This window comes from Protopterus annectens, chromosome 4.part0 (genome assembly GCF_019279795.1).
Source record: "Protopterus annectens isolate FY-2018-M chromosome 4.part0, PAN1.0, whole genome shotgun sequence".
In the NCBI taxonomy this organism is placed as follows: domain Eukaryota; kingdom Metazoa; phylum Chordata; order Ceratodontiformes; family Protopteridae; genus Protopterus; species Protopterus annectens.
The window spans coordinates 1702610951-1702635143 of NC_056733.1; the positions used below are offsets into that span (position 1 = coordinate 1702610951).

The 24193-nt window shown below is 39.6% G+C and overlaps 1 protein-coding gene across 3 annotated transcripts in view; it reads left to right on the top strand.

Moving 5' to 3' along the window:
- N4BP3 (NEDD4 binding protein 3) overlaps window positions 1-24193 on the top strand; it is a 571688-nt gene that overhangs the window by 185897 nt on the left and 361598 nt on the right. Inside the window, exon 1 of one of the 3 annotated variants that reach the window (XM_044069432.1) lies at window positions 10354-11327. The exons of the other annotated variants lie outside the window; for them this stretch is intronic. The gene's annotated coding sequence lies outside the window, so the exon portion shown is untranslated. Of the gene's footprint in view, window positions 1-10353; window positions 11328-24193 lie in introns of those variants that run through there. 3 annotated transcript variants of the gene reach the window in all.

Here is a 24193-nt window from a genome sequence, read left to right on the forward strand (position 1 = left end):
CTTAGTTCCAGAAGCATTTTGGGAGGAGAGAAAGAATTGCCGGTTTGCTGTACAGAATTCAGGCTTATCGAACTCGAAGGAGAAGTTTCGGCTCTGTTCAGTGCAAAAAAAAATTACAGCAAGAAAGGCATTTTCTCCTACTATCTCATTACTTTTTTCTGCATTTAAGATTATGAGAATTCATTTCTCGTATAGCACGGGTTCAGATCTGCCTCTGTTTTGGCTTGCCATCACTCTCCCAGAATGTGCTGCAGATTAAGTACAGTTCAATTTACATTTGTTTAATTATTCCATAAGTATGTCTGTGTCTTTTACTCTTTGTGTTTGGAGTTTGGCTTTATATTGGAGCCCCAAAGTATGAATCGAAGAATATTGATAAAATGGTCATGCAGTCAGTGTCCCTCACCCCTCCTCCACTCTTCAGACTGTTAGCTTTTGACTTATCTGTCAAGGTGAGTCATACTGTGATAATGATGGTAGTGGTGTGTAGGCTTAAGCCAGGGAGTGCATCATCTTTTTATAAATTATTGCTCTTGGCCCAGTGATTCACAAGAGCTGGATGAGAATTTTTCAGGAATATGCATGTCTTAGTGGGCATGCTGCGTTTAGAACTTGATCGAGATCTCTCTACAAAGAAAAATGAGATGGTACTTGAACCCTCACAGATGGTAGCTGATCCTTAAACCATCTTCGATTTTCTTCTAAATGCATACTTTGACCAGGAAGTTCACTTGATATTCCTGCATATACTGGGCTTCAGATGTTGATCAATAATAGCTCTGTCTGCAGACTGGCTGGACCGGTCTTCCTACTTCTAGCATCTGATTCCTTGTAAAACATTAGAACTGTAATCAGAGGCGCTGGACCGAAACATTAGTCTGGGTCGTTACAAATCTGGAAAATCTATTTGTTCCACTGAAGTTTTTTTCCTATTTTTAGAACTGCTTTCATTGCCGCTGCTTCTTTGTTTAGGCAGGAGGGTGGCAGGTTATGAATGTCCTCTGGTAAAAGAGAAAAATGTGGCCATTCTTGCATCGCATAAAGCACTTCTGAAGTACCAGGAACTGTAGCATTTTATTTTCTTTATGTTGTGCCCACATCTGAAATTGTGGTCTGTCAAATTATATTCCGTTGCCAGAGCCTTTCCTGCATAGCAACACATTCAAAAAAAGCACATATGTTATATTCTGCTTACTTTGTAAGTTTTATGATAAGCTGTGTCTTGAAGTGGAGGCAAGTTGTTTTTGTGTTAATCTGTTTCTGTTGTAATTACTTCTGCCTGTGTCTTAATTATTTCTTTTGACTGTTGCTGTACTTTCCTCTCCACTTCACCCCCTGCAGTGACATTTTGGTACTGATCAGTCCACATTTTCCCTAATGTTTAATTGTCATCTTCCAGTCTCTGTGTAGTATTGTAATATATTAAAACAACAAAAACTGTTTTTGTATTAATCATTTCATTTTTGGCATATTGGTTTATTTACTGTTTTACTTTGGGGCATTATTTACCTTTATCAGCTTCTTTCTGTGTTCCCCTTGCTCTCTTATTTCTTTTGTGGGTACACCTGCTTTTTCTTATTCCTCCTTATATCCATGTTCATTCCACTGTAACTTAGATATTGATTTTCTCAACCCTGTATTAAGGGCTTCTTGGCTATGTGGTTTCCTGTAGAAATCTGCAGTCTTTCTTACTTGCTGTTCTGCGTATATGTGCCTTAGAGAAGAACTCACCTCTTTGTTTTGTTGAAATTTTGTTTGAATTATAGGAAACAGCAGTTAAATTCTTCCAGAGCATTGTAGCCCCAAGTTTGTGCTGTTGGCAGTGGTTGAGAATCTAGTGCTTGAATTGGGACGTGAGTGAGCACTGTAGCTTAGTTTAGTGTAAGATTATATAATACTGTAACCTGTTTCTCAGTTAATTCAGCAATTTTTTGTGAAAATCACAATGCTTAGTTTCTGACAGTAGACATGATCATTCATCATTGTTTAAAATGTACAAAATTAATTTGCAGGATGACTGTTTCTTTTGCTTATGTTTGGATGACAACTTGACTTGGTGGTCTCATGATACAGTGAAGTAGGCTGCAGTAGGAAGTAACTGACTTGAAGAAGGAAGTTACTGTGACAGTGAAAATGTCTGTCCCCGCCAAATATGCACACATAAGATACAGCAATGTTGAGATGTGATTCTTGTAAGTAGGGGAGGAGAGAGTGCAGCTTTGTAAAATAATTTGTCTGATATTTTATTTTTGATGTGTGTCAGAGAATTTTGTGCTCAGGTGTAGGCAGTACAGTGATGCTGCATTTAGCCTGATCCCCACAGAGCTTGGTTCTCAAGTTTGGTCCCTAGAGGGGGTGTTGTTTGGAGCCTTCATGCCCTCATCATTCGTGTGTGTGTGTGTGTGTGTGTGTGTGTGTGTGTGTGTGTACATTTTCTCCTGAGATGGACTGGCCTGCCCTTTAAGATATTTTCTTCTTTATGCCGAGGTAGTCTCTGGCTCCTCACAAGTCTGAATAGCAGATCTTGTAGAATGAATAATGTTTATATGTTTAGTTAGGAATATCTTGTTTTGGAAATAGGTTTTGTAAAAAATGTTTATTGAATACATTCACCTGCTTCCTTTAATGCTCATTTATCAGCTGGAAAAGCGCTAGCAACATATTTTGCCAAATTACAGAGATTATCACTGGTCTAGGATTCTCTGGGTTGGTATCAGTATAATTAACCTCCATCCATCCACTTGAGAGTTTTGTAATTTGCAAACCTATATCCCTGTAATGTCATGAGTTTTGCCCAAGTTATTGAGCATTGCCCTTGTCAGTGCAACAATTCATAAGTGTATAATAGGCTAATGACCACTAAGGAACCTTATAAACCTTGCCGTGCAACCCAAATGTGATGCACAAATTTGATTTGTATAAGGGGATTTACTGACTGCTTCTGTCCGTCAGAGACATAGGTGCGAGACGGGGGTGAATTTCCAGTTTCCCATCCTATAACTCCAACAGGTCCTATTTATGTTGCAAGCAAAATTTTGATCTTTTGATCTAGTAGTTCTGATGCTGTTTGTTTTGCAGATGTGCAAAAGGTTCATCAAAGCAGGGTCCAGGGATGCCCTGTATGCCAGGCAAAGATCACCTCTCAGAAGTGTGTATGATACTGAGTAAAGAGACAGGGCTTTCAGAGGATCAGTGTAGGGCATTCTGTTTACTCCCTGTATTCTTTTTGTAATGAATCTTTGTAGATGTTACTGTTGCTGCATGTGTCTGGTCAGGTGCATACCAAAGGGGACATTACACTCTTTGATGGGTCTGATGAGAGCCAAGGACAGTGGTACGATGACCTCTCTGGACCTAGATGCTATACCCTTTCTTATAAGTTGAGCAATATAGAAGGACTTTCTTACTACATTGGACATGTGTTGGCCAAAGGCTGGGTTACTATCTAAATGACTTCCCAGATCTCTGACTAGTGAATCAACTTTTAGGGGTGTTTTATTGATGATGGTATTTATCTGGGGTGGGTGACTTCCCAAAAGGTACTGTAATGCATTTTTTGGTATTGAGTTTTAAGCCATGGCTTTGGCATAAAGCATTTGCATGTGTTAGACCTTCCCGGAGGGTGTTCTCATCTTTGGGGGACTCTGTGACTGCTCCCAGTTTGCAGTCTAACTTGGTCAGCCAGAGGCCTTTGACATTGGCTATGGCATCTGAGAAGTAGATGCCTGAGAAGTGGGCCCAACACAGAACCCTGAGGAACTCCACTGGTGACCGGCCTCTCTGTGTAGATAGTCTCATCAATCCTTAAATCTTGGGTCTTATTAATGAGCCAGCTAGCTATCCAGTGTGTTATAAAGCGGTTTATGTCTAGTTGTATAAGTTAGTTGACAATGTGCTATAGGGGTGTTGTATCAAATACTTTAGCCAGATCTAAGTAGGCAGGATGCACTGCTTTCCCTCATCCATTCTGCTAGTAATCTTTTCAAAGAAGTCCACCAGTTTCACTAAGTATGACATTCCTTTGACAAAGCCAGACTGGGATGGATCCAGTGTTTGAAGGTCTACTATGTGCTAGTTTATAATTTCCATGATAATTCTTTCCATGGCTTTGCAAATAAGACTGATGAGACTAATGGGTCTGTAGTTCCCAGGATCTGTGAAGGTCCTCTTTATGAAGGAGAATGATTGTCTCAGTCCTCCATTCTAATGGCACAAAACCAGTTTTAAGACCGTACTTAAATGCTGACTCCAGCAGTCCTAATAAGTCATATTTTAGACTGTTCAGGAAGCACCCTGGGATGTTATTGGGTCCCTTCGAGGCTGTGTTCGTGGCTGTAGTGAATGCAACCGGTGCATGGCTCCCTAGTTATAGATGGAGGGGTTATGTTTGAGGGTATATTTTGGTGGATTGTTGAGGGTGAGAGGGGAGGTAAAGTTGGTACTGCATTTGTCCACTTACAGGTTCATTATATCACTAGGCATGGTGAATGTGGCTCCATTAGCTACTGGTTTAGTACATTATTGTGTGCTGTCTTTGAGGTTTCCTGACATAGCTGAAGAAGGCCTTATGGTTCTCTGTCTCCTGGGAAGCTATCTTAACCTCAAAGTTGGCTTTGTTTTACCTAATTAGACATTTTAGTTGTCTATTTAGTTTGAAGAGAGTTTGTATCTTTATGTGAATTACCATTCCTGATTTTTGTCATTATTTTTTCCTTTTGTTGCATATCCTGTTTAATTTGGGATGTCACCAAGGCAGTTTGTTTCTGGGGCTAGTTCTGGGCTAATTTCTGGTAGCTAGAACAGCCATTGATATGGTTGTATAGAGTTTCTGAGAGCAATTCAGCGTGCTGTGTTTATTTGTTTTTGTTTTATTTATTTATTGTAGTTTGTTTACCTTTCTCAAGGCTTTGGAGGGGCATTGTATTTTGACAAACCATCACTTAGTAAAAGGTAATTTGCCTTTTAATAGTTCCTAACTGTTACTGGTTTTACTGGGATTACAGAGTTGATTTTGAAAGAGATGGCTTTATGGTTGGACTTTACCAGGGAGGGCGAGAGATTGGGGAAGGAGGGGGGCAGCATTCTCCCATGTTTGCGAACACTAGGTCCAGTATGTTAGAGCCTATAATGGGCATATTCACTCTTTGATCAAGGGTGCTTGTATTTATGAAGTCCAGGAATCTCTGTACCTGTAGATTTGAGGTTGTGTAGGATTCCCAATCTATAGAGGGGTAATTAAAGTCTCCCATGAATAGGATGGTAAGTGCCTCCAGTAGGTCCAAGTATGCATTGTGAGCTTCTTGGAATATGGAGGGTGACTTATAGCTGGCTAGGATATAGTGAGGTATTATGTCTTGTGGTGATAGCTGGCTAGGATATAGTATGTGATTTTGACTATGGTGATCTACACATGCAGGAACTCCAGCACGTCTTCCTGTTTGACCACCCTAGAGTTATGTTTCTTACTGATGTATATCGAGACACCTCCAACTTTAGCACTTGTCCGTGTAGCTACTGGTCTAAAAGTGTGGAAGACACTGAAACCTTGCACTGGCGGGGTACTCTCTGCCACTTTAAAGCATGTCTCAGTAAGCGCATGATGTCTATATTCTCAAGTGTGAAGAGGGCTTAGAGGGAGTATAGTTTTTTATTTAGACTCCTGGCATTGAGTAGTAACACTTGATGATCAGTTGAGTTGATTTTGTTATCGTTAAGTTTGTCAGTTTGACATTGCTTAAAAAAAGACACTAGGATGGATGAAGTTTTGGCAAGTATTCAAAACCCTAGAGGTAACAGATGCAGACCATCATTGGCAAAGCAACATGGTCTGATAACCATGTCCTCCCAAGCTAAGAAATATTGGATCCCCTTAGAATGACACAAGAAAGACAGCCAGTTGTTGAAATTGGCCATCTTTTCCTCATGTTGTGGCATCAACCTAGGTGATGGTAATATGCTGCTCAATGCTAGGGTCATACCAGCCTGAGACACACAGTCTCAGAGCTCCATAATGTCTCCTTTCATATAATCCAGGGAGGTGTGTCTCAGGTCATTTACACTTACATGAATTATGATGGAATCATACTGGTACCTGTGGTATAATGACTTCAGTACATGTGTGATTTGGTGGATTCTGAGTCAAGATATGCAACTAACTGTTGTTCCTCTAACCAGGCTGAACAAGAAGATATATGTATGTATTACAATAGAGTCCCCTATGACAAGAGTCCTGGGAAGTGTGTTTATGCCTAAGGCAAGCACTGTTTGGGGCTTCTTTGACAGTGACTGTATTTGAGGTGGTGGTGGTTGTGGTTTTTTCAGAGTGCCTTTAGGCTTGCCAAGGCATAGCTTTGTGAACATGTGGTCTAGGTGATCTCTGTTGTTTAGGAAGAAAGTGCCTCAGCATCTGTTAACTTGCATGCTGTTGTGTGCTGTGTCAGGTGGGTGTTGGGAAAGTGGTTTCAGCAACCTGATGTGCTCTTGTATACTAGAATATAGCCCCCAGTGTCATTGTGCAAGTACACCTCCTCACATACTGTGTCTTGTTTATTTAAGGATTAAATGGCACTGCCTTTCCAGGGGATCTCATCTTGGTACTCAATAAAGAGATCTGGGTGACACTGAAAAATGCTGCATCTGGGTATGGTTTCAGTGTTGGGCCAAAAATATATTTCAAACATTATACATCTGTGTGTTTTGGGAAACTCAAAGACCGTGTAGCAAAACCATTTCTAAAGTCTTATACATGTGTCTTCCTAAATGTCTGCAATCTAAAAGTGTTGTAATATTGTTTTTATGAGGGATGTGAGATCAGCGAGTTAGTTTTTAAAAGCTTCTGACTTACTCATTGTAAGTCACTGTTATTAGTATGAATATTGAAACGGTCTGTGTTATATAAGAAGCCATTACTATCTTGGTAGTAAAACCTGGGTTGAGACTGAAATTGGTCATTTGTGATCGGTTCTCTGTCCCAGTTAAGAAAAAAAAAACTACTCTACAGTATTGGTGATGCTATATGTGGTTCAAAGAGTGATACTACCATCACCACCACCACCAACCAAGCTGGATGCTATTTGGGGTATTTTATGCATGCTTATACACAGATCATATGCCGTTGTATAACCTTAGCATTTTGTTATGCCAACTAGCAATGAACTACATTAGGCACTCTAAACATATTATGATAAAAATAATGCAGCTAGCAGGTTGGCAGATGTGTTTTCAGTATCCATTGCACTCCCTACAGCATGCTGCATGTTTTTTCTCCCTCTGGTGACATTGATTGTTGATGCCATGTACTGATATAAATAAGATAGTGTGTCAGAGCCAACAGGACCTATAAACTTTTTCACTCTTGTGTTAAAGGTTGTGTTTTATGGCAGAGGTAGGAGAATCTGGGATTTCACTTTCACCTGTGATGGACCAATCTAAGAATTATTAAGTAAAGTTCAGGAATTTCCAAAGGAAACACATGCTTTTCTTTGTTTATAATGTTTGCTGATGCCCAATTGTTGATTCTATGGGTGTAGGCAGAGAGAGCACTGGTAGACATCTTGTTGACATGTAGTCATATATATTCTTTGAAAGAGTTCACTTCTCCAGTAAGTAAACATTTAGCACAATATTGTCTCTTTTTTAAGCAGACGTGATTGGATCACTGCCTTCAATGTCTTCTAATTGTTTAAGCATACAAAGAGATTAATATCCATTTGTCAGTACTTGTTGCAGATCGTGAAAGTGGCATACTAATTTACTTGCACTGTTTCAAAGCAAGCACTCACTAGCTTTGCTGCATGCAAGTTACAGGCATGTTATTAGTGTTCCATTCCACTTTTTCTTTGTTCGCCATATTGTGATAAACTGATAAACTGTAGCTTTTCAGCATTGTAACTTTGGCTTTCAGCCTGTCTGCTTTACATCTTTTTTTGGGTGAGGGGGCAGCATGGTAGCATGATATGTTTATGTCTCACAGTTCCAAGGTTTGGAGTTCAGTCCTGTCCTTTCGATATTGTTTGTGAAATTTTTTTATGCATTCTGCATATATTGGCAGGTTTGTCCAGGTAATCTGTTTTCTTTCCACCTTCCCAAAACATGCTGGTTAATTGGCTATTCTAAGGTGCATATATATATATATATATATATATATATATATACATATATATATATATATATATATATATATATATGTGTTTGTGTGTGTGTGTGTGCGCGCGTGTATGGGATTTCATGGCTAGAAAGGATCTGAATTATCCATTTTCATCTGGTCAACATATGAATAAATTAAATTAGTTTATGCACAGCACTTGCAGTTTAAGGCTTCATACTTTAGTGTTTTGAAGCATTAATTATACTTAGCTTTTGCACTATGATATGCAATAGCTCTAATGCACTTTCCTCCGTCTGTCATGTTTTAAAAGTCCTGGTTCATTAATATAGAGCATATTTAAATTTTATTTTTCATGCTGAAATGTCTGGTGACCTTTATGAATGGTGACATCAGGAAAGGGTTAATGCTTTTTCAGTTTCCTAACTAGAAAAGACTTATTTGCTTACAGTAACCAATAAGTTCTATGTTGTCAGCAGTTTTGTTTTAATTGACCTTCCCATCTTTGTATAGCCTGTAAGAATGTTGATTTCGGGCAAAATTTTTTAATTTCCAGCCGATTGTTAGTAGTAACTAGTATGTACGATGCTGCTATCTTGTTTACTTGTGACCTGCATAGACCCTTTTCTCTAAAGGAGAAATAGGGGCTAGCAATGGTCTTTGTTTTTTTATGATTAATGCATGCATAATCTTTCAGCAGGAGTCGTGTGCATAAGAAAAGATGACATAATGCATTTATCAAAGGATAGCGCTTCCCCTCTTGCAACTTGCCTTTCCCTTCCGTATTACATTAGTCATTAGATTTACTGTGAATTTCATATTAGGAGAGTTTGAACACAGAAACGTCTGATCCCTGTAACAGTGTCGGTGTGGTGTGGAAGCTTGTGATGTATTTTACCCTGTAGTCCTGGGTTTGATTCCCTTACTCTCCATTTGCTTGCTGATCAAATCTGAGCATGTCCCTTAAATCGGGGCAGTGCTCCTGGGTCATCCCTGAAAAGAGGTACTTGTTCTTATTTAGCTCTTCTGAAAAAGAAAAAAAAACAACAAAAAGGTCCATAAGCGTGGCATACAAAATGTGTGATCCAGCAACGTGCAAGCACTTGGGAGGCATATTTAAGAAATCTGGTGAGAATGCATCCATGTAACATATTCTATTATTTTCTCTCCTCTCCTTTCCTTTCCTTTTCTGTTTTACCCCATCTGTATTATATACCCAGTTCTTCAGAGCAATTTTGAGATGCAGCTGTGACTTTATTGTTTTTTTCAGCACTGGCAAAAAATGATGACTTTCTCATTTCTAGAGCTTTGGTCATATTGCTGGCAATGTAGTGAACTTTTTTGCTATGATGATGTATTTTAGAAAACTTGCAGTACATCTGTGGTGCTGCACAACTTTAGAAACAGAAAAGTGTTTATTTCATTTCTTTCTCTTTGTTCTGTTTTAGCTGGATATCTGGATAGAGCGCCACAGAACAGAATTGTACATGCTCCTTTAAAATGCATTAGAACTAGAGAATGTGATGTTTTGCTTAGTCATGATATGCACACTGTGCATCTGAGAAGTGGCATCTGCCTTCTGGCTTTAGGCAGTCCATTCAGTGTGTTACTGTTAACCTTTATGGGTTTGCCCCTTTTCTTAATAACACTGATGATATTTTTGAGTGAGGGCAGTTACATGAACATAAGATTTAAAACAATGAGTAAAAATGTCACACAGAAAAAACAATCCGTAAAAACAAAAGAAAATTCTAGCAAAGGCTAGACTTTGCAATGTGTGATTCCTTAAACTTCTCGGACATTCAGAATTGCCATATAGCTGAAACACCTGATGTCCTTAAAGGGTCATTTGCATATATCCCATGTTGCCTCAAATACAAGAGGTTTAAGGAATGAACATAAGATTTCTCACCAATCTTTTTCTATCCTCCTGACTAATAAAGGTCTTATAATCATTTACCTTGTGGCACTGTAATAATTTCTGGAGCAGCTGATAAATCACAGCATTGCTGAAAGAGCTGTACTTCAAATGCTGAAACACAGCCTAACACAATAATTTAAGAATATTTTTTTTTTTTTTTAAGATTTGCACTGAAAAGTTCTGCTTGTGTCCCAACCTTACGTATTTGTAAAAAGTTAAGTGAAAACAGCATACAGGTGCATTACTTTAGTTTCCTGATTTGAGAACACCATAGTTAAACAAGCATTGAGTTTCCTTCCTGTAAAGTAAGCACTTTTGGCTGTAGATGTATTAGTGATGGTTGGAAATGAGTCAGTGGGATGTCAGCAGCTGAGGACAGTGCAGCATTATCTCACAAGTCATCCTCCCATTGGATTTACTATTGTTTTGAAGACTTTGTTTATGGTTTTGCATAGGCTAAGTGGATAAACTTAATGTTTTCTTTTTTTAACTGCATAGTAACACTTGGTGCTTTATAACTGATCCCTTTCAAACTGTGTGGTTTGGATGCAATCCATTAAGTTAGTGTTGCTGGTGGGAGTTTGGGGGAAGGGGGATTTTTGTATTGGATCCAATTTCACGTCAGCGATGTAAGCAACATCCTCTATTTGAATATTGCAAAGACTCCTACAAAATATCCAGTAATTTTCAAGGACAAATACTATGCTTTTCCTTCCTGCTGAATACCCAACTGATGATTAACGCAGATGTGATGAGTTCTTCACGCAGTTCTGTTGAAAAATGCCCTTTGATTCAAGCCTTATGTACGTGGGAACTGCTGATTTGCTTAATTTTCAAGTGGAAAAAAATAGAAAGTTAGTTAAAATAAAAGAGCAGGCTGGGTGGGCCCCGTGGTCCTTATCAACTGTCACATTCTGCCGTTCTGTATTTAGCAGTTTCCATAAACTAGTCTTCTCTGAGTAAAGTGAATTCAGTCAGAGATTTTAAGATTTTGTGAAACAGCTTCTGCACTTGGATAGGATGAAAGAGCACATGTGCAGTGGATTCTTTTGTTAATGTATTTGTTTGGTGATGGACACAATCAGTACATCATTTTATTGAAAGAGAAACTTGGCGGTCAGAAAAGGTTTCTAGTGGATAACTGGCATCTACCATACATGGCATTATGGAGATGTTTAACCAGCCCAGTTAAGATACAGATCACATAAAAAATCAAAGAGGAAGAAATAAATCACAAAAGTAGCATTCTGCAGATGAACTCTACAGCTGAAATTCAAAAAATGGAATTCACACATGATACAGGTAAACGGCAACTTTACACTGATGTTTACAAATTGTCATTTATATAATTTTGCTGTGTGTGTGTGTGGTGCGAAGGGCTATTGCTGTTAGTTTGCTTTAATGTGAATTGTAGGGAGCAATTTGTATAATGAAAACACAGTGGGTTGGGGGAGGCCAATTTAATGTTCCATTTGCTGACTGGCTCCCCACCAGTACTTCTGCTGGACTGAGATGGTACCTTGTCACTGTTTGTTAAGCAGACCATCCACATCACAGATTTGGTGGTCCTTAGTTTTATTTCTGCTTAGATACAGATTGTGCCATACCTCTGCATGTTACACTTTCACTGCTGGAGTCTAAAGCCGCTGTATCGTAGGAGACCGTTGTTTATCCTCTTGACAGTGAGTTTCTGGTAGCATTTTCTAGTCATTACTTTATCATACATAGTCCCTGCAAGTTTTGTGTACTCCTAACTTTTGGAATTGTTTGTAGAGTAGCATGCTCAACAGCTCACATATTATTTTATGCCATGACAAAGATAACAAAGCAAACTGATGCAATACAGAGCACTTTAAGTGTAGTCAGTAGAGTGTACCACATACCAATCAACCTCTTAGCACAAGAAGTCTGGACAAAGTAAAAAATAATGATGGGACAAAGGCCCAAAATCGGGGGCATAATTTAAATGTTGCTGTTACATACTTCAGACATTTATGTCAAGATCAAAACATTGCTCCAGTAGTCACAAACCTCAATTTTAAAACTGACCTTTGTGATGACTGGAGCAGTGTTTTGATCTTGGAGTTTTGGTGGAGTATGCTGTTTATCTGTGTTGGTTATAGAATAACAGATTTTTGCATTAGATTTCATTTTCTGAAAGATGTGAAGTCTGAAACTCAAATACCTGCCATTCATTGGGACTTCAGACCGCAATTATTTTGCCATGAAAAATACTCATTTTGTGAGGAAAAGACCAGAATTTTGGGAAAAATCTGAATATTCTGTGAAAATCCTGACATTTGAGTATGCTGTACCATTAGCCACTTGTCACTCATTTGTTGTAAACTGGAGCACCCCTTTAAAACATAGCAGAGAGCTGTCTTGGCTTCCCAGTGTACTTCTGTGTGGAACATTTTCTGAGGTTTTGTACAAGTCCATCAAACTTGCATGCACTGGCCACCGCTTATCTAGTATCTTGGTTGCCCAGTTAGAAGATAAATGCATTTAACTGTCAGCCTTGTACCCACTGCCTTTCCTCAATTGGTCTTTATATTTATTTCTGTCCAGTGATTAACACACACCCTGTGAGGCATTATTGCTTGCCTAATGTGTAATTAATGCCCACCTGCGGCGTCGGGCCTCTACACTCCTGGAAGGGCATTAATTACACATCAACACACCCTGGAAGGCATTGTTGCACTTAGAGAATGGGCTGGCTGTAAAATTGTGTTTTACGTACTTATTTATATTTCATTATTATATTTTTGATGTAAAATAGTTCTCCACCTAATGTTTCAAAGTTGCTGTAGTATATGTAAGTGGTGTTAGGGAAACATTTTACATCCAAAATATATCATTTAAGAAAAAAACTGCCTAGATATTTGCTTTATTTTTTGGTCATTTACTGCTGAAATGGTTTCTTGCCAGTCAGTGAGGACTGAAGTCACTAAATAATAACATACGTTTGACTTTTTCTTCAGAAAATTCATGTAATACAAATCCTGTTATTTAACTTACTTTTTAATTTTTTTAAGTATGACATTTAAAATCTGTTCCTGTTTTTGAGCTTTGTTCCCCCTTTACTTCAGGCTTTATCCAGATTTCTTGAGCTAAAAGGTCGAGAGGTACGCAAACCTCTTATCTGCTGCTGCCAGTGTTCCATCGATTTCACTGTCTCTCCTTCTCTCACACAGACCCCCCCCCCCCACACACACACACATATGTGCACTTCAGAAAATGCATGCTAATACAAGTCCTATTATTGAAGAAACATTGCATTTTTTAACAGGAGTATGTTCCTGTAAAATAATGATGCAATCGGTCTCGTTTTCACACAGATGCACGCATACATGTATATACACAGGATCCGGACACATGCTCGACTAGCATATATGTCTGAATCACAAAACATCGAACACACATACACGAAAGCACTTAATATCGACAAGCGCTTCCGTGTATGTGTGCCTGTTTCATAGATCGGACTACAGTGCGGGTAAGGGAAAATTCCCTTTTCCCCACTGTAGTGCAATCTCGGGAGTGAGAATAATAAAGTAGGGGGGTGTGGGGGGTGCAGGGGGAGAAACGTAGATTTTTTTTTTGAACTACACATACACGGAAGCGCTTTTCAATGTTAAGCACTTTCGTGTATGTGTGTTCGATGTTTTGTGATTCGGACATATGCTAGTCGAGCATGTGTCCTAGACCCATATATACACACATACGCAGACATAAACGCACACACTTTTCTTTCAAATTTATTTATTTTTTTTTTGTTACTGTTACACTCGCTGAACAGCAGAAGCGCTGCTTATTGAGTGTAAAATAATAGCGACATTTTTTTTTGTATCCAAGCTCCACGGCAGCTTGATATTCTGCCGTGAAGTGGTGGACTCATTTTTCAGTAGGTAATTACTTATGCTGATGTACAGTTCACCCATTCTCTAATGTGTAACATTTATTGACTGAAGGATTGGAGTTATCCCATTTGACCCCTTTTCACCAATGACCCTGGGGTGTTAGATACAATAAACAAATGAAGAAGAGTTACGTTGTAATTGCCAGCATAAAACAGATTGTCGTAAAAGTAGAAGCACAAATGACTGTAACAAATCAGATTCTTCAAGCAGTGATTATTAAAATTACATAGTGTACACGAAGTACTGCAGATATGAAACAGTAATGCTTTAGTTAACTTCTGTAGTCTTTACAAGTCCTTTATGAAGCTAAACTGCATTTGTTTGTCAAGAAAACTGTATACTTCTAGACATCTTTTTAACTGGGAAGCTCCATCTTAGTACTTTTTCCTGGTCTCTCCCACACTTTGACCAGTGAAGAGGTAAATGAAGACCCTGTGTTCATACCTACATGTTCGTGTATGCATGTGTTTAGAAGCATAGGTTAACAATGCCACCTTACTGTGTTTGGCTCCTCAGTGGAGTACCTTCTCTGTGCAGTTTTGCAGAAAGAGTGGGGGCAGGTGGATTAAATTACCAACTGAGTGGTAAAAAGCAGAATAATACGTTAAAAATGGGGGGGTGGAAGATAAACCTGATGGAGGGGCTGCTGTAGATTCTTCACCCAGGAAGCTAAAAAGGCCATCAGTTTTCTGTTGGTACAGGTGTGTGTGTGTGTGTGTGTGTGTGTGTGTGTGTGTGTGTGTGTGTTTAAGAAGATTTACATGTACAAATTTGTTATATGTATGGCTTTGTGTTTGTACGTATGTATAACTGTAGTTATAACTATATCTATAACTACATCTAAATCTATGTATACATTTACAAATGTGTATAAGATTACTTGTTTTATTTTATTTACAAGGGTAGAGCTCTGATCTCCTTGGACCTTTTTCAGACTTGACCTGGGAGCGCTGTTCAAGTGACTTGCTCAGAGTCTCAAAGTTAGGCAATGGAGACTTGGGGGGGGGGGGGGGGGTCAAACCCTGCACCACTAGAGTTTCTAATTAATAGCTCCGTAATACTCTGTACCATCTACCAGAAAATTCAAAATATAGAATGCTGAAAATATGAAGACTTTTGTGAATGCTGAAACTATAGAAGGCACAGTGACTTAATGCACATTCATGAGTTTCTAATAATGTTGAATTAAAGCTTTTATAATGTACACAAAAGTATGCATGTAATTGAGTGTGTGTGTGTGTGTGTGTGTGTGTGTGTGTGTGTGTGTGTGTGTGTGTGTGTGTGTGTGTGTGTGTGTGTGTTTGTGGGTTAGGGTTAGAGTAACAGTTAAGTAAGGGGATAGATTTAGTCTGTGTGTTTTTTTTTTTTTTTTTTTTTTTTTTTTTTTTTTTTTTCGTTTTGTGTAATGATACTGTTGGGAGGGAAGGGGGTTTTAGTAATGTAATGTATAGGGGTAGGGTTAGAGTTAGCACTCCTGTAGTTTTTCACTGCTGTTATGTGCAGAATTATTTTTTCAGCATACCAAGAGGAAATGTTAAAGTTGTAATTAAAATTTGAGTAACATTTAATGCAAAGGAAGAGGGCAAGATTATTAGTAAAGGTTAGGGCCATATGTGCTGGTAGGGAAGGTATAGATCATATAGCAGTCAAATGTAGGATGCCATGTCCATAGAGGGAAGACAATAGGGTAAAGTGCACAACGCTAAAAGGCTTGAGGGTGAAAGGTTTGTATTGATACAAGCCATTAGCACAGAATTTTATTTTTATGCATAAATGTATGTATTTGTGTTTGGGTGCAATATTGTATGCATGTCCTTCTGTATCACTGTTGCAGTATTCCTAAGTATAAGGGATTTCTTGTCCCTGGCAGCCTAGTGTACATTAGATTAAAAGATCTTGTTTGTGCGGTATGTCACATTTATGCTCCCCACACAGAATGTAGAGCATAAAAGGGATGTATGGACACAACTTCCCAGAAGTTCTTTTGCCTACAGGTCGAAACCTGTTGTCATTTGGTTTGCAGTTTTTGTTGCTGTACTGTATTTTGCAACACTAGATAAGTGCCCCATTGGGGTTATTTATTTTTTTCCCCTAACTTTATTTACCTTGTATTTTATCACTGCCTAGCAATTCATGTCATCCAAGAGAGGAAAATGACAGTGTGGCAGGTGGATTCCTCATAAAGATCGTCATGAATAGTGTCTTTTTTTTGTTTGGGTGCTTCCCACGACCATACCTCTTGCAGTATCTGTAAGGCATTTGTGCCCAAGACACACAGAAGCCATTTGTCTTCTCTGGCCATTTGTGTGGAAAACCAAAGTCTTAGACAGTTGGCCTAGGGTACTATGATGGAATCCTTTAACCTTGAGATACTCCCACTAGATAAGAAGAAGACCAAGAAATCTCACCCATTTTCTTTAGCTGTCCAGCCTCCACCAGATGTTTCTCTAGAAGACCTGATAGCTCTGTAGGTCATTTGTTGTTTACATCAGATTCCTCTTCTGCGACCCTGTTGGAGGCCAGCCTAGATATATCTTTTCTTAAGTCCTCTAAAGCTTTGTAGGTGTCTTCTCCGGACGTTGAGGGGGAACCGCGGTTGCTTATCTTGGAGGGCCCTAGAGAGATTCCATAGATATTGGTCTGGGACGACGTCCTTGGTTCCCTTCTCGAATCTCGCCATGGGTCTGAACCTCTGGTGTTTTGTTAGTGCTGATGTCCCCTCTAACAAAAGACAAAAGGTGAAGCATGTTTCAATTTCTCCTTTAAACCCTCAAAGGGAATAGCGGGAGTTTACTCGGGACTTGTTCTGTGCCTTAATGGCCTTGAAGCCACCTCAAGAGGTTTCAGGCCCTGCTCCTCCTTGGACCTTGACCCCTTCTAAACTGTTTAGAAAACCAGATTCTTCAGATGAGGATTCCTTGTCTGGTGAGTGGACTTTGTCCTGTTCTTCTCAGATGCCTTTGCCTTTGGCTTACGGTTCTGATGACGAGGAGTCTGTTACTTTGAGTCTCCTTTCAAGCAGTTATCCTTTGGGGGCACAATTGCTAGGATGATTATTCTTTAAATGAGATTCTTCTCAAGTGACAGATATCCAGAGGAGATATTATGAGTTGGTTTAAGTGGATATTTCTAAACCTTTAGCAGCTACTCCTGTGTTGGCTCCCTTGATGGATACTTTCATTGCTGCTTTCCAATCTCCTAATTCTCAACCTCCTGCTCCAAAGAAGCCTGATAAGTTTTGTAAAGTTCATGGGGATTGTTTGTTTTTATTTAAATGTCCTTCTGCTGATATTGCTGTGGTGTGTATCTCTTCTGACAAGCCTTCTAAACGTTTGCCTTTAGATGAGGATAGCAGGGTAATGTAGAGGACTGGCAAGGAGGTTTACACTGCTTCTGCTTTGGCCTTTAGGGCTATTGATTATCAGACCCACATGACCAGGTATACTCAGCTTGACAGCTTGAGCAATCAAGGCCATTCTCTACCCTCCCTGATTCTGGTGGCAAATCCTGTGCCTGATCTTTTTGGGTTCTGCTTCTCAAGTGGCTTGCCACTCTGTGTAGCTATGATGCTGCCGATCCCTCTTCTAGGGCTGTGACTTTTGAGTCTGTCATGTGGTATTATTCTTGGCTTCGTCTCCAGTCTTGGCTTCGTCTCCAGTCTCTTCCTGGGAATATTAAGGCCAAGTTGTTGGATGCTCCGTTGGATAATACTTACCTTTTTGGGTTTGCTGCTGCTGACTTGTTTAAGTCTCTTCCAAGAGAAAGGCAAAGCCTTGCAAGACCTTAAACATATTTTTGTCTCTCGTAGCCCTATGTTCTGGAATAATTATTCTTCTAGATTTGCTTTTGTTTTCAGGTAACCCTGCCAAGCCTCTGAGGGCAGGAAGGGTGGTAAGCTCCCTCCCACTAAGGCTTCTCAGATTTCTGTGGCCCAGAAGCCTCCTTTATCTGATAAACTTGCTTCTGTTTGAGAATTTGCCCCCCCCCCACATTTACCACAGGTTCCTTTGTCCCTTTGACTCCCTCTTTGTGTTCCACATTGGCGCCTCGTCACTTCAGTCTCTTGGATTCCTTCTGTCATCCGTCAGGATTGCTTCATGGTATGGAAGTCTGTCCCTCCTTTTTCAGGGATTCCTCAACCTTCTCTGGAGCAACTTTCTCATTTCTCGGAGGTCCAAGGGTCCCTGTTGAACCAGGGGAGCATTCAACCTGTCCCCCCTTCCCAAGTGGGATGGGATTTTTATTCTAGGATGTTCCTGGTTCTGTGAAAGGAGGGCACTTGGAGACCTATTTTGGCTCTTTCCCTGCTCAACACCTTTCTCGAGATCCTTTCTTTTGAAATGTTTACTCTTCAAACTCTGTTTCCTCTTTTATTACCCCAATCTTTCCTGTTGTCCCTGGGTCTGAAAGATGTTTGCCGTCATATCCCTGTTCACAATCTCTTCAGGAACTTTTTACTTTTCTCTCCTCTCATTTTCAATTCTGTGCTACCCCAAGGATATTCACAAAATGCCTAGCTCCTGTGAGTTCCTTCTGCAGGCTCCAAGGCATTCAGATTTTTCCTTATCTAGACGACCTGTTGCTTCAGGTGCTTCTCTCATTTGATTGTTGCAGGATCTGCAGTTCACTATCTCTTTATTGAAAGTCTGGTGTTTACTAGCAACTTCCAAAAGTCCGTCCTGACTCGATCTCAGGATCATGTGTGTCTGGGTTGCAGGATTCAGACGGTGTTTATGCTGGCCTCTCTTCCACTTCCAAAGGTTTTGTCATTACAGCCTTCTTTCAGTCTCTTCTTCCCCTGGCAGCCATGGCAGCCAGGGAATTTCTTCTGGCCCTGGGATTCATGGCCTCTTCTATTCCAATGCTTCCTCTTGTCAGACTGCACACACAGAAACTTCAGTGGTACCTCAAGTCAGTTTGGCTGCAGCATCATCCCCTCTGACTTTCAGGGTACCTCTCCTTCCCTGCCTCAAGAAGGAAATTAAACAGTTCTCTCACAACCCAGACCGGCCCTTACAGCCTCCAGTCCCTTCTCAAGAGATTAAAATAAAAAAGCCCTCAAGCCGAAGCTGCCAAAACAGTTTAACGCTCTTTATTGGAAACGAAACGTTTTCGCCCCTGCTATGCAGAAAGCTTCATCAGAAACAAGAATAAAAGGAAACGGCACTTTTTAAATAAGTGAGACATGATGTCATTTCCTTAGCAACAGTGTATCAATCACGCCAACAATAAAAAAGTAAAAACATTTAACAAAATGTCATACTTAAAAATACTGTAAAAAATACATTACATATGAAATATCTAAATTAAAAATTCAAAATCTAAAAACCGGGGTATCATGGTAAAAAATACCAAAATCTATACCTTAATAGATATGTAAATATATATACAATCCAAAATAGATACCTACAGGAGAAAAATGGGACTATCTCTGATAACTTTTATATCTCAATAGGGAAGAGATATTACATGATTCATTGAGACCGGGGTAAGAGTAGGCATCAACCCCAATTTGCCACTCTAATTCCCTCGTCTCCAACAATAATGACTGGGGTCCTCCTCTAGGGCCCACGGAGACATGCTCGATTCCCATAAACTCAAAACTGTGACCTGTATTGTTAATTATATGCTTAGATAAAGCATTATCCAGTTTTTTATTTTTTATTGCATAAAGGTGCTGGTAGATCCGGTCACTAGGTCTACGATCAGTTTTCCCTATGTAAAAGCAGGGACAGCACACACAGAAAGCAGCATACACAATTGATTTTGTGTTACAATTAATTCTTGAGTGTATGTTATATTTCCTATTCCTAATTCCTATTCCTAATTGTAAACGAACTACCAGCTTTCATAAATTTGCATCTATTACAAAAGCCACAAGGGCCGTTACCCACTTGTCTAGAGGTATGCAAAGAATGAGAGGACCTTTGAAGTAATTCTTTTAAATTTTTACCCCTTCTATAAACAATAGAGGGGGATGAACCCAATTTTTGAAGTAGGAAAGAGCAATTGTGAATAAAATACCAGTTCTTTTTGATAATTGCCCATATAGAACCAACTTCTTTAGAAAAAGTTAGCACAAAACTAGTACTAAAGTCAATAGTAGGCTGGGTAGTAGTGTCATTGTCGTTGTCAAGTACAGAGCAAACTGAGGTCCCTACATCACATGAATGGTCAACAGTGGTCAACTCATGAGGGTTGGAAGTTAATAAAGGTTTATAAAAACCAGAAGATCTTTTTATAACAACCTCCTCAATAAGTTCATCAATCATCGAGGGCAGGTAATCCCTGTTGGAAAAAAGATCTTTCAAAAAAACACACTCAGTTTCAAAAGTCTCCTGTGTACTACACATACGCACCGCTCTAACCAATTGACCTTTAACGATCGATCTTTTCTGTTTTGGAGGGTGGTTACTAGAATAGTGAAGGAAGCTATTACAATAGGTTGCCTTCCTATAAATACACGATAGATAACAATTATTGCAAAAATCCTTCATAAGTTTAACATCTAGGTAGTCAGTTTCAATAGAAGAGAAATGTGAAGTAAATTTCAAGAAAGTGGAAGACGCATTCATCAGTTCTAGAAGTTCTGTAGCTTCACTTTCAGAGCCATCAAAAAGGATGAACACGTCATCCAAAAAACGTGTATAAAACTTCACTTTTTCTTGAAAAATAGGATTGGCCCTAAAAAACTCTTTCTCCCAGTAAGCGACAACCATATTTGCAACACTACCGCCACAGTGAGACCCCATGGCAATACCCTGTTTTTGCAAATAATAATGGTTGTCGAAAAGGAAGAAATTAGAAGAAAGGGTAATTTCTAATAATTGGGCAACAGTGGAAATTTCTTCCTTTGTTGCCCCAAGACTCACCAACATAAGTTCAACCCATTCAACCGCTTCCAAATGCGGAATAGACGTGTATAAATCGACTACGTCGATTGTTAAAAAATTATAAGAAGGGTCAAAAGCAATATTGTTGATGGATCGCAGGAAGGACCATGAATCCTTACAAATTTCAGGAATTCCCTTAAGGTATTTTGTAAGGATGCCATGAATAACCCTGGATGAGGGGTGTGTGATAGAACATCTACCATCAACCAAGGCACGTAATGGTGGGTCCCCTAAATTTTTATGAATCTTCGGGATGCCAAACATCACAGGTACCCTGGGAGAGGAGATATTGATGAAATTATAAGTGTCTAGGTCGATCAAACCATCAATAAACAAATCCCTGAAATAGCCACTGATTTTTTTATGTGCCCCCACCATCTCATTCAATGATGAGATTTCATATGCTGGTGAGTCCAACACAAAGTGCATTCTCCTTTTGTAATAGATGCAAATTTATGAAAGCTGGTAGTTCGTTTACAATTAGGAATAGGAAATATAACATACACTCAAGAATTAATTGTAACACAAAATCAATTGTGTATGCTGCTTTCTGTGTGTGCTGTCCCTGCTTTTACATAGGGAAAACTGATCGTAGACTTAGTGACCGGATCTACCAGCACCTTTATGCAATAAAAAATAAAAAACTGGATAATGCTTTATCTAAGCATATAATTAACAATACAGGTCACAGTTTTGAGTTTATGGGAATCGAGCATGTCTCCGTGGGCCCTAGAGGAGGACCCCAGTCATTATTGTTGGAGACGAGGGAATTAGAGTGGCAAATTGGGGTTGATGCCTACTCTTACCCCGGTCTCAATGAATCATGTAATATCTCTTCCCTATTGAGATATAAAAGTTATCAGAGATAGTCCCATTTTTCTCCTGTAGGTATCTATTTTGGATTGTATATATATTTACATATCTATTAAGGTATAGATTTTGGTATTTTTTACCATGATACCCCGGTTTTTAGATTTTGAATTTTTAATTTAGATATTTCATATGTAATGTATTTTTTACAGTATTTTTAAGTATGACATTTTGTTAAATGTTTTTACTTTTTTATTGTTGGCGTGATTGATACACTGTTGCTAAGGAAATGACATCATGTCTCACTTATTTAAAAAGTGCTGTTTCCTTTTATTCTTGTTTCTGATGAAGCTTTCTGCATAGCAGGGGCGAAAAGTTTCGTTTCCAATAAAGAGCGTTAAACTGTTTTGGCAGCTTCGGCTTGAGGGCTTTTTTATTTTAGTTTGCTGTTTCCTTGTTCGTGGTTTACACAAGTATGTCGATTGATCCTTCTCAAGAGATGCTCACCGATGTCTTGGACATGGGGTGGGGGGCACTTGTGGGTCACCTGAAAGTTCAGGGTCTTTGGCCTCCCCATCAGCAATCAGACCATATCAGCATTAAAGAAATGAAGGCTCTGATTCTGGCCCTTCATTTTTTTCACCCCATCTTCTGTCCGGTCCCCTTGAAGGTGTACACAGACAACACTGCCATGATGTGGTATGTCAACAAGCAAGGGGGCACAAAATCTTACATCCTCTGCAGGATGATGCTTCAAGCTTGGGAAGTGACTCTCTGTTATCAGTTAACTCTTCAGGCTGTGTACATTCTTTCAGAGCCCAATCTTGTGGCAGATGCTCTGAGCAGGTCCAAAACACAGGCTCACAAATGAATACTTCACAGAGTTGAGTTGTGTTTCTGGACATTGTCTATCGGTGGGGTATTCTTCTGGTAGATCTTTTTTGCCATCCCTCTGAACAGACAGCTTCCTCTCTTCTGTTCGAGTGCCATGCCATCTGGCCTGGAAGACGGACGCCCTATCATTTCCATGGAAAGGGAGGTTTCTTTATGCTTTTCCCTCCTCTTCCTCTACTTCCATAAGTCCTGCAGAAGATTCAGCTGAATGCCCCCAAAATCTTGCTAGTAACTTCCTTTTGGCCGCAACAGCACTGGTTCCTCCTCTTAATGCATCTTGCCAGGGGCAATCACCACAAGTTACCTCACTGGTTGGATCTCCTCACACAGGACAAGGGGTCTCTCATCTTTCCCCACTTGTCTGCTCTGCAAATGACATTGTGGGTGATAGGGTTTTGATCCATTTCTGGAACCTGTGGACATGCTCCGGGTTTTACAGGAGACAAGGAAACCTTCAACCAGATATGTCCAAATGGAAGAGATTTTTGGTCTGATACCATGCTCGTAACTAGGACTCTTTTTCAGTGGGAGTCCCTTGGTCCTCTCCTGTTTGTGTACGTTGCTCCAGTCTGGCTTGGCCTGTTCTTGCATGAAGACTCATTTGTTAGTCATTTCAACTTGTCTGCCCTTGACTTCTCCTTTGACTACTCATTTTGAGGTCAAACAATTTCTTAAAGACGTTTGCATGTTAGGCCTCCAAGAAAAGCCTGTTCCTCCTCCTTGGGACCTTAATTTTGTTTTGGAGAAATTGATTCAGGCTCCTTTTGAGCCTGCAGATTCTGCTTCTTTGCAGCTTTGTACCTGGAAGACTGTTTTGTTGCTGGCTTTTTCTTCTGTTTGGAAGGTTTCTGAGCTACAGGCCTTTTCGGCCATTCCTTCTTTTCTGTTTTTTCACAGGGACAGGGTGTCCCTTCGTACTGATCCTTCGTTTATGCCTAAGGTGGTGAATGAGTTGTCCTTAAATCAGTCGGTACAACTCCCTTCCCCTCAGTCTAATACCTTGGATTTGCACAGACAGCTCTGATACTGTTTGGATGAAACTACGATTTTTCATAAGTCTGATCAGCTTTTTGTTTCCTTTCATCCCAGGTCTTTGGGTTTGGCTGTTTCTAAGCAAACCATCTCCTCCTGGATTTCTAAGGCTATTTCTTTGTGTTCTTTTCATGGCAAGTGTCTATTTACTTTTGTTAGAGCTCATTCTGCTCGGGCTTTTGCCTCTTCTGGTGCCTTCTTGTACGGATTGGATGGACACCGCTTCCATCCTTAAGGCTGCTACTTGGTCTTCAGTGCATACATACCTTTACTATGCATTATAAGTTGGATAGGATTTCTAGGGCCAGAGCAGGTTTTGCTGAAACCATTTTATGTGTGTTTGTTGATGTCTGTTGTCAGCCTTCTATCTCCTTCCCATTCTGTTTCTTGAGCTTTTTTTACTCTACGTTATATTTAGGAATTCTGCAACAGTGATGTAGAAGGGCAGAGTACAGTTGTGCAAAATCGTACCATAACAGTAGATGTACAGGAATTGCTACTACAACATCTATAGTGTAGGCATTACTTTTGAAGACTTGTATAGACGCAAAGGATTGTACAGCATAACTCTCAACCTGCAGACACCGAAAATAGAAATAGGAGTTTTGTCTATGTACTA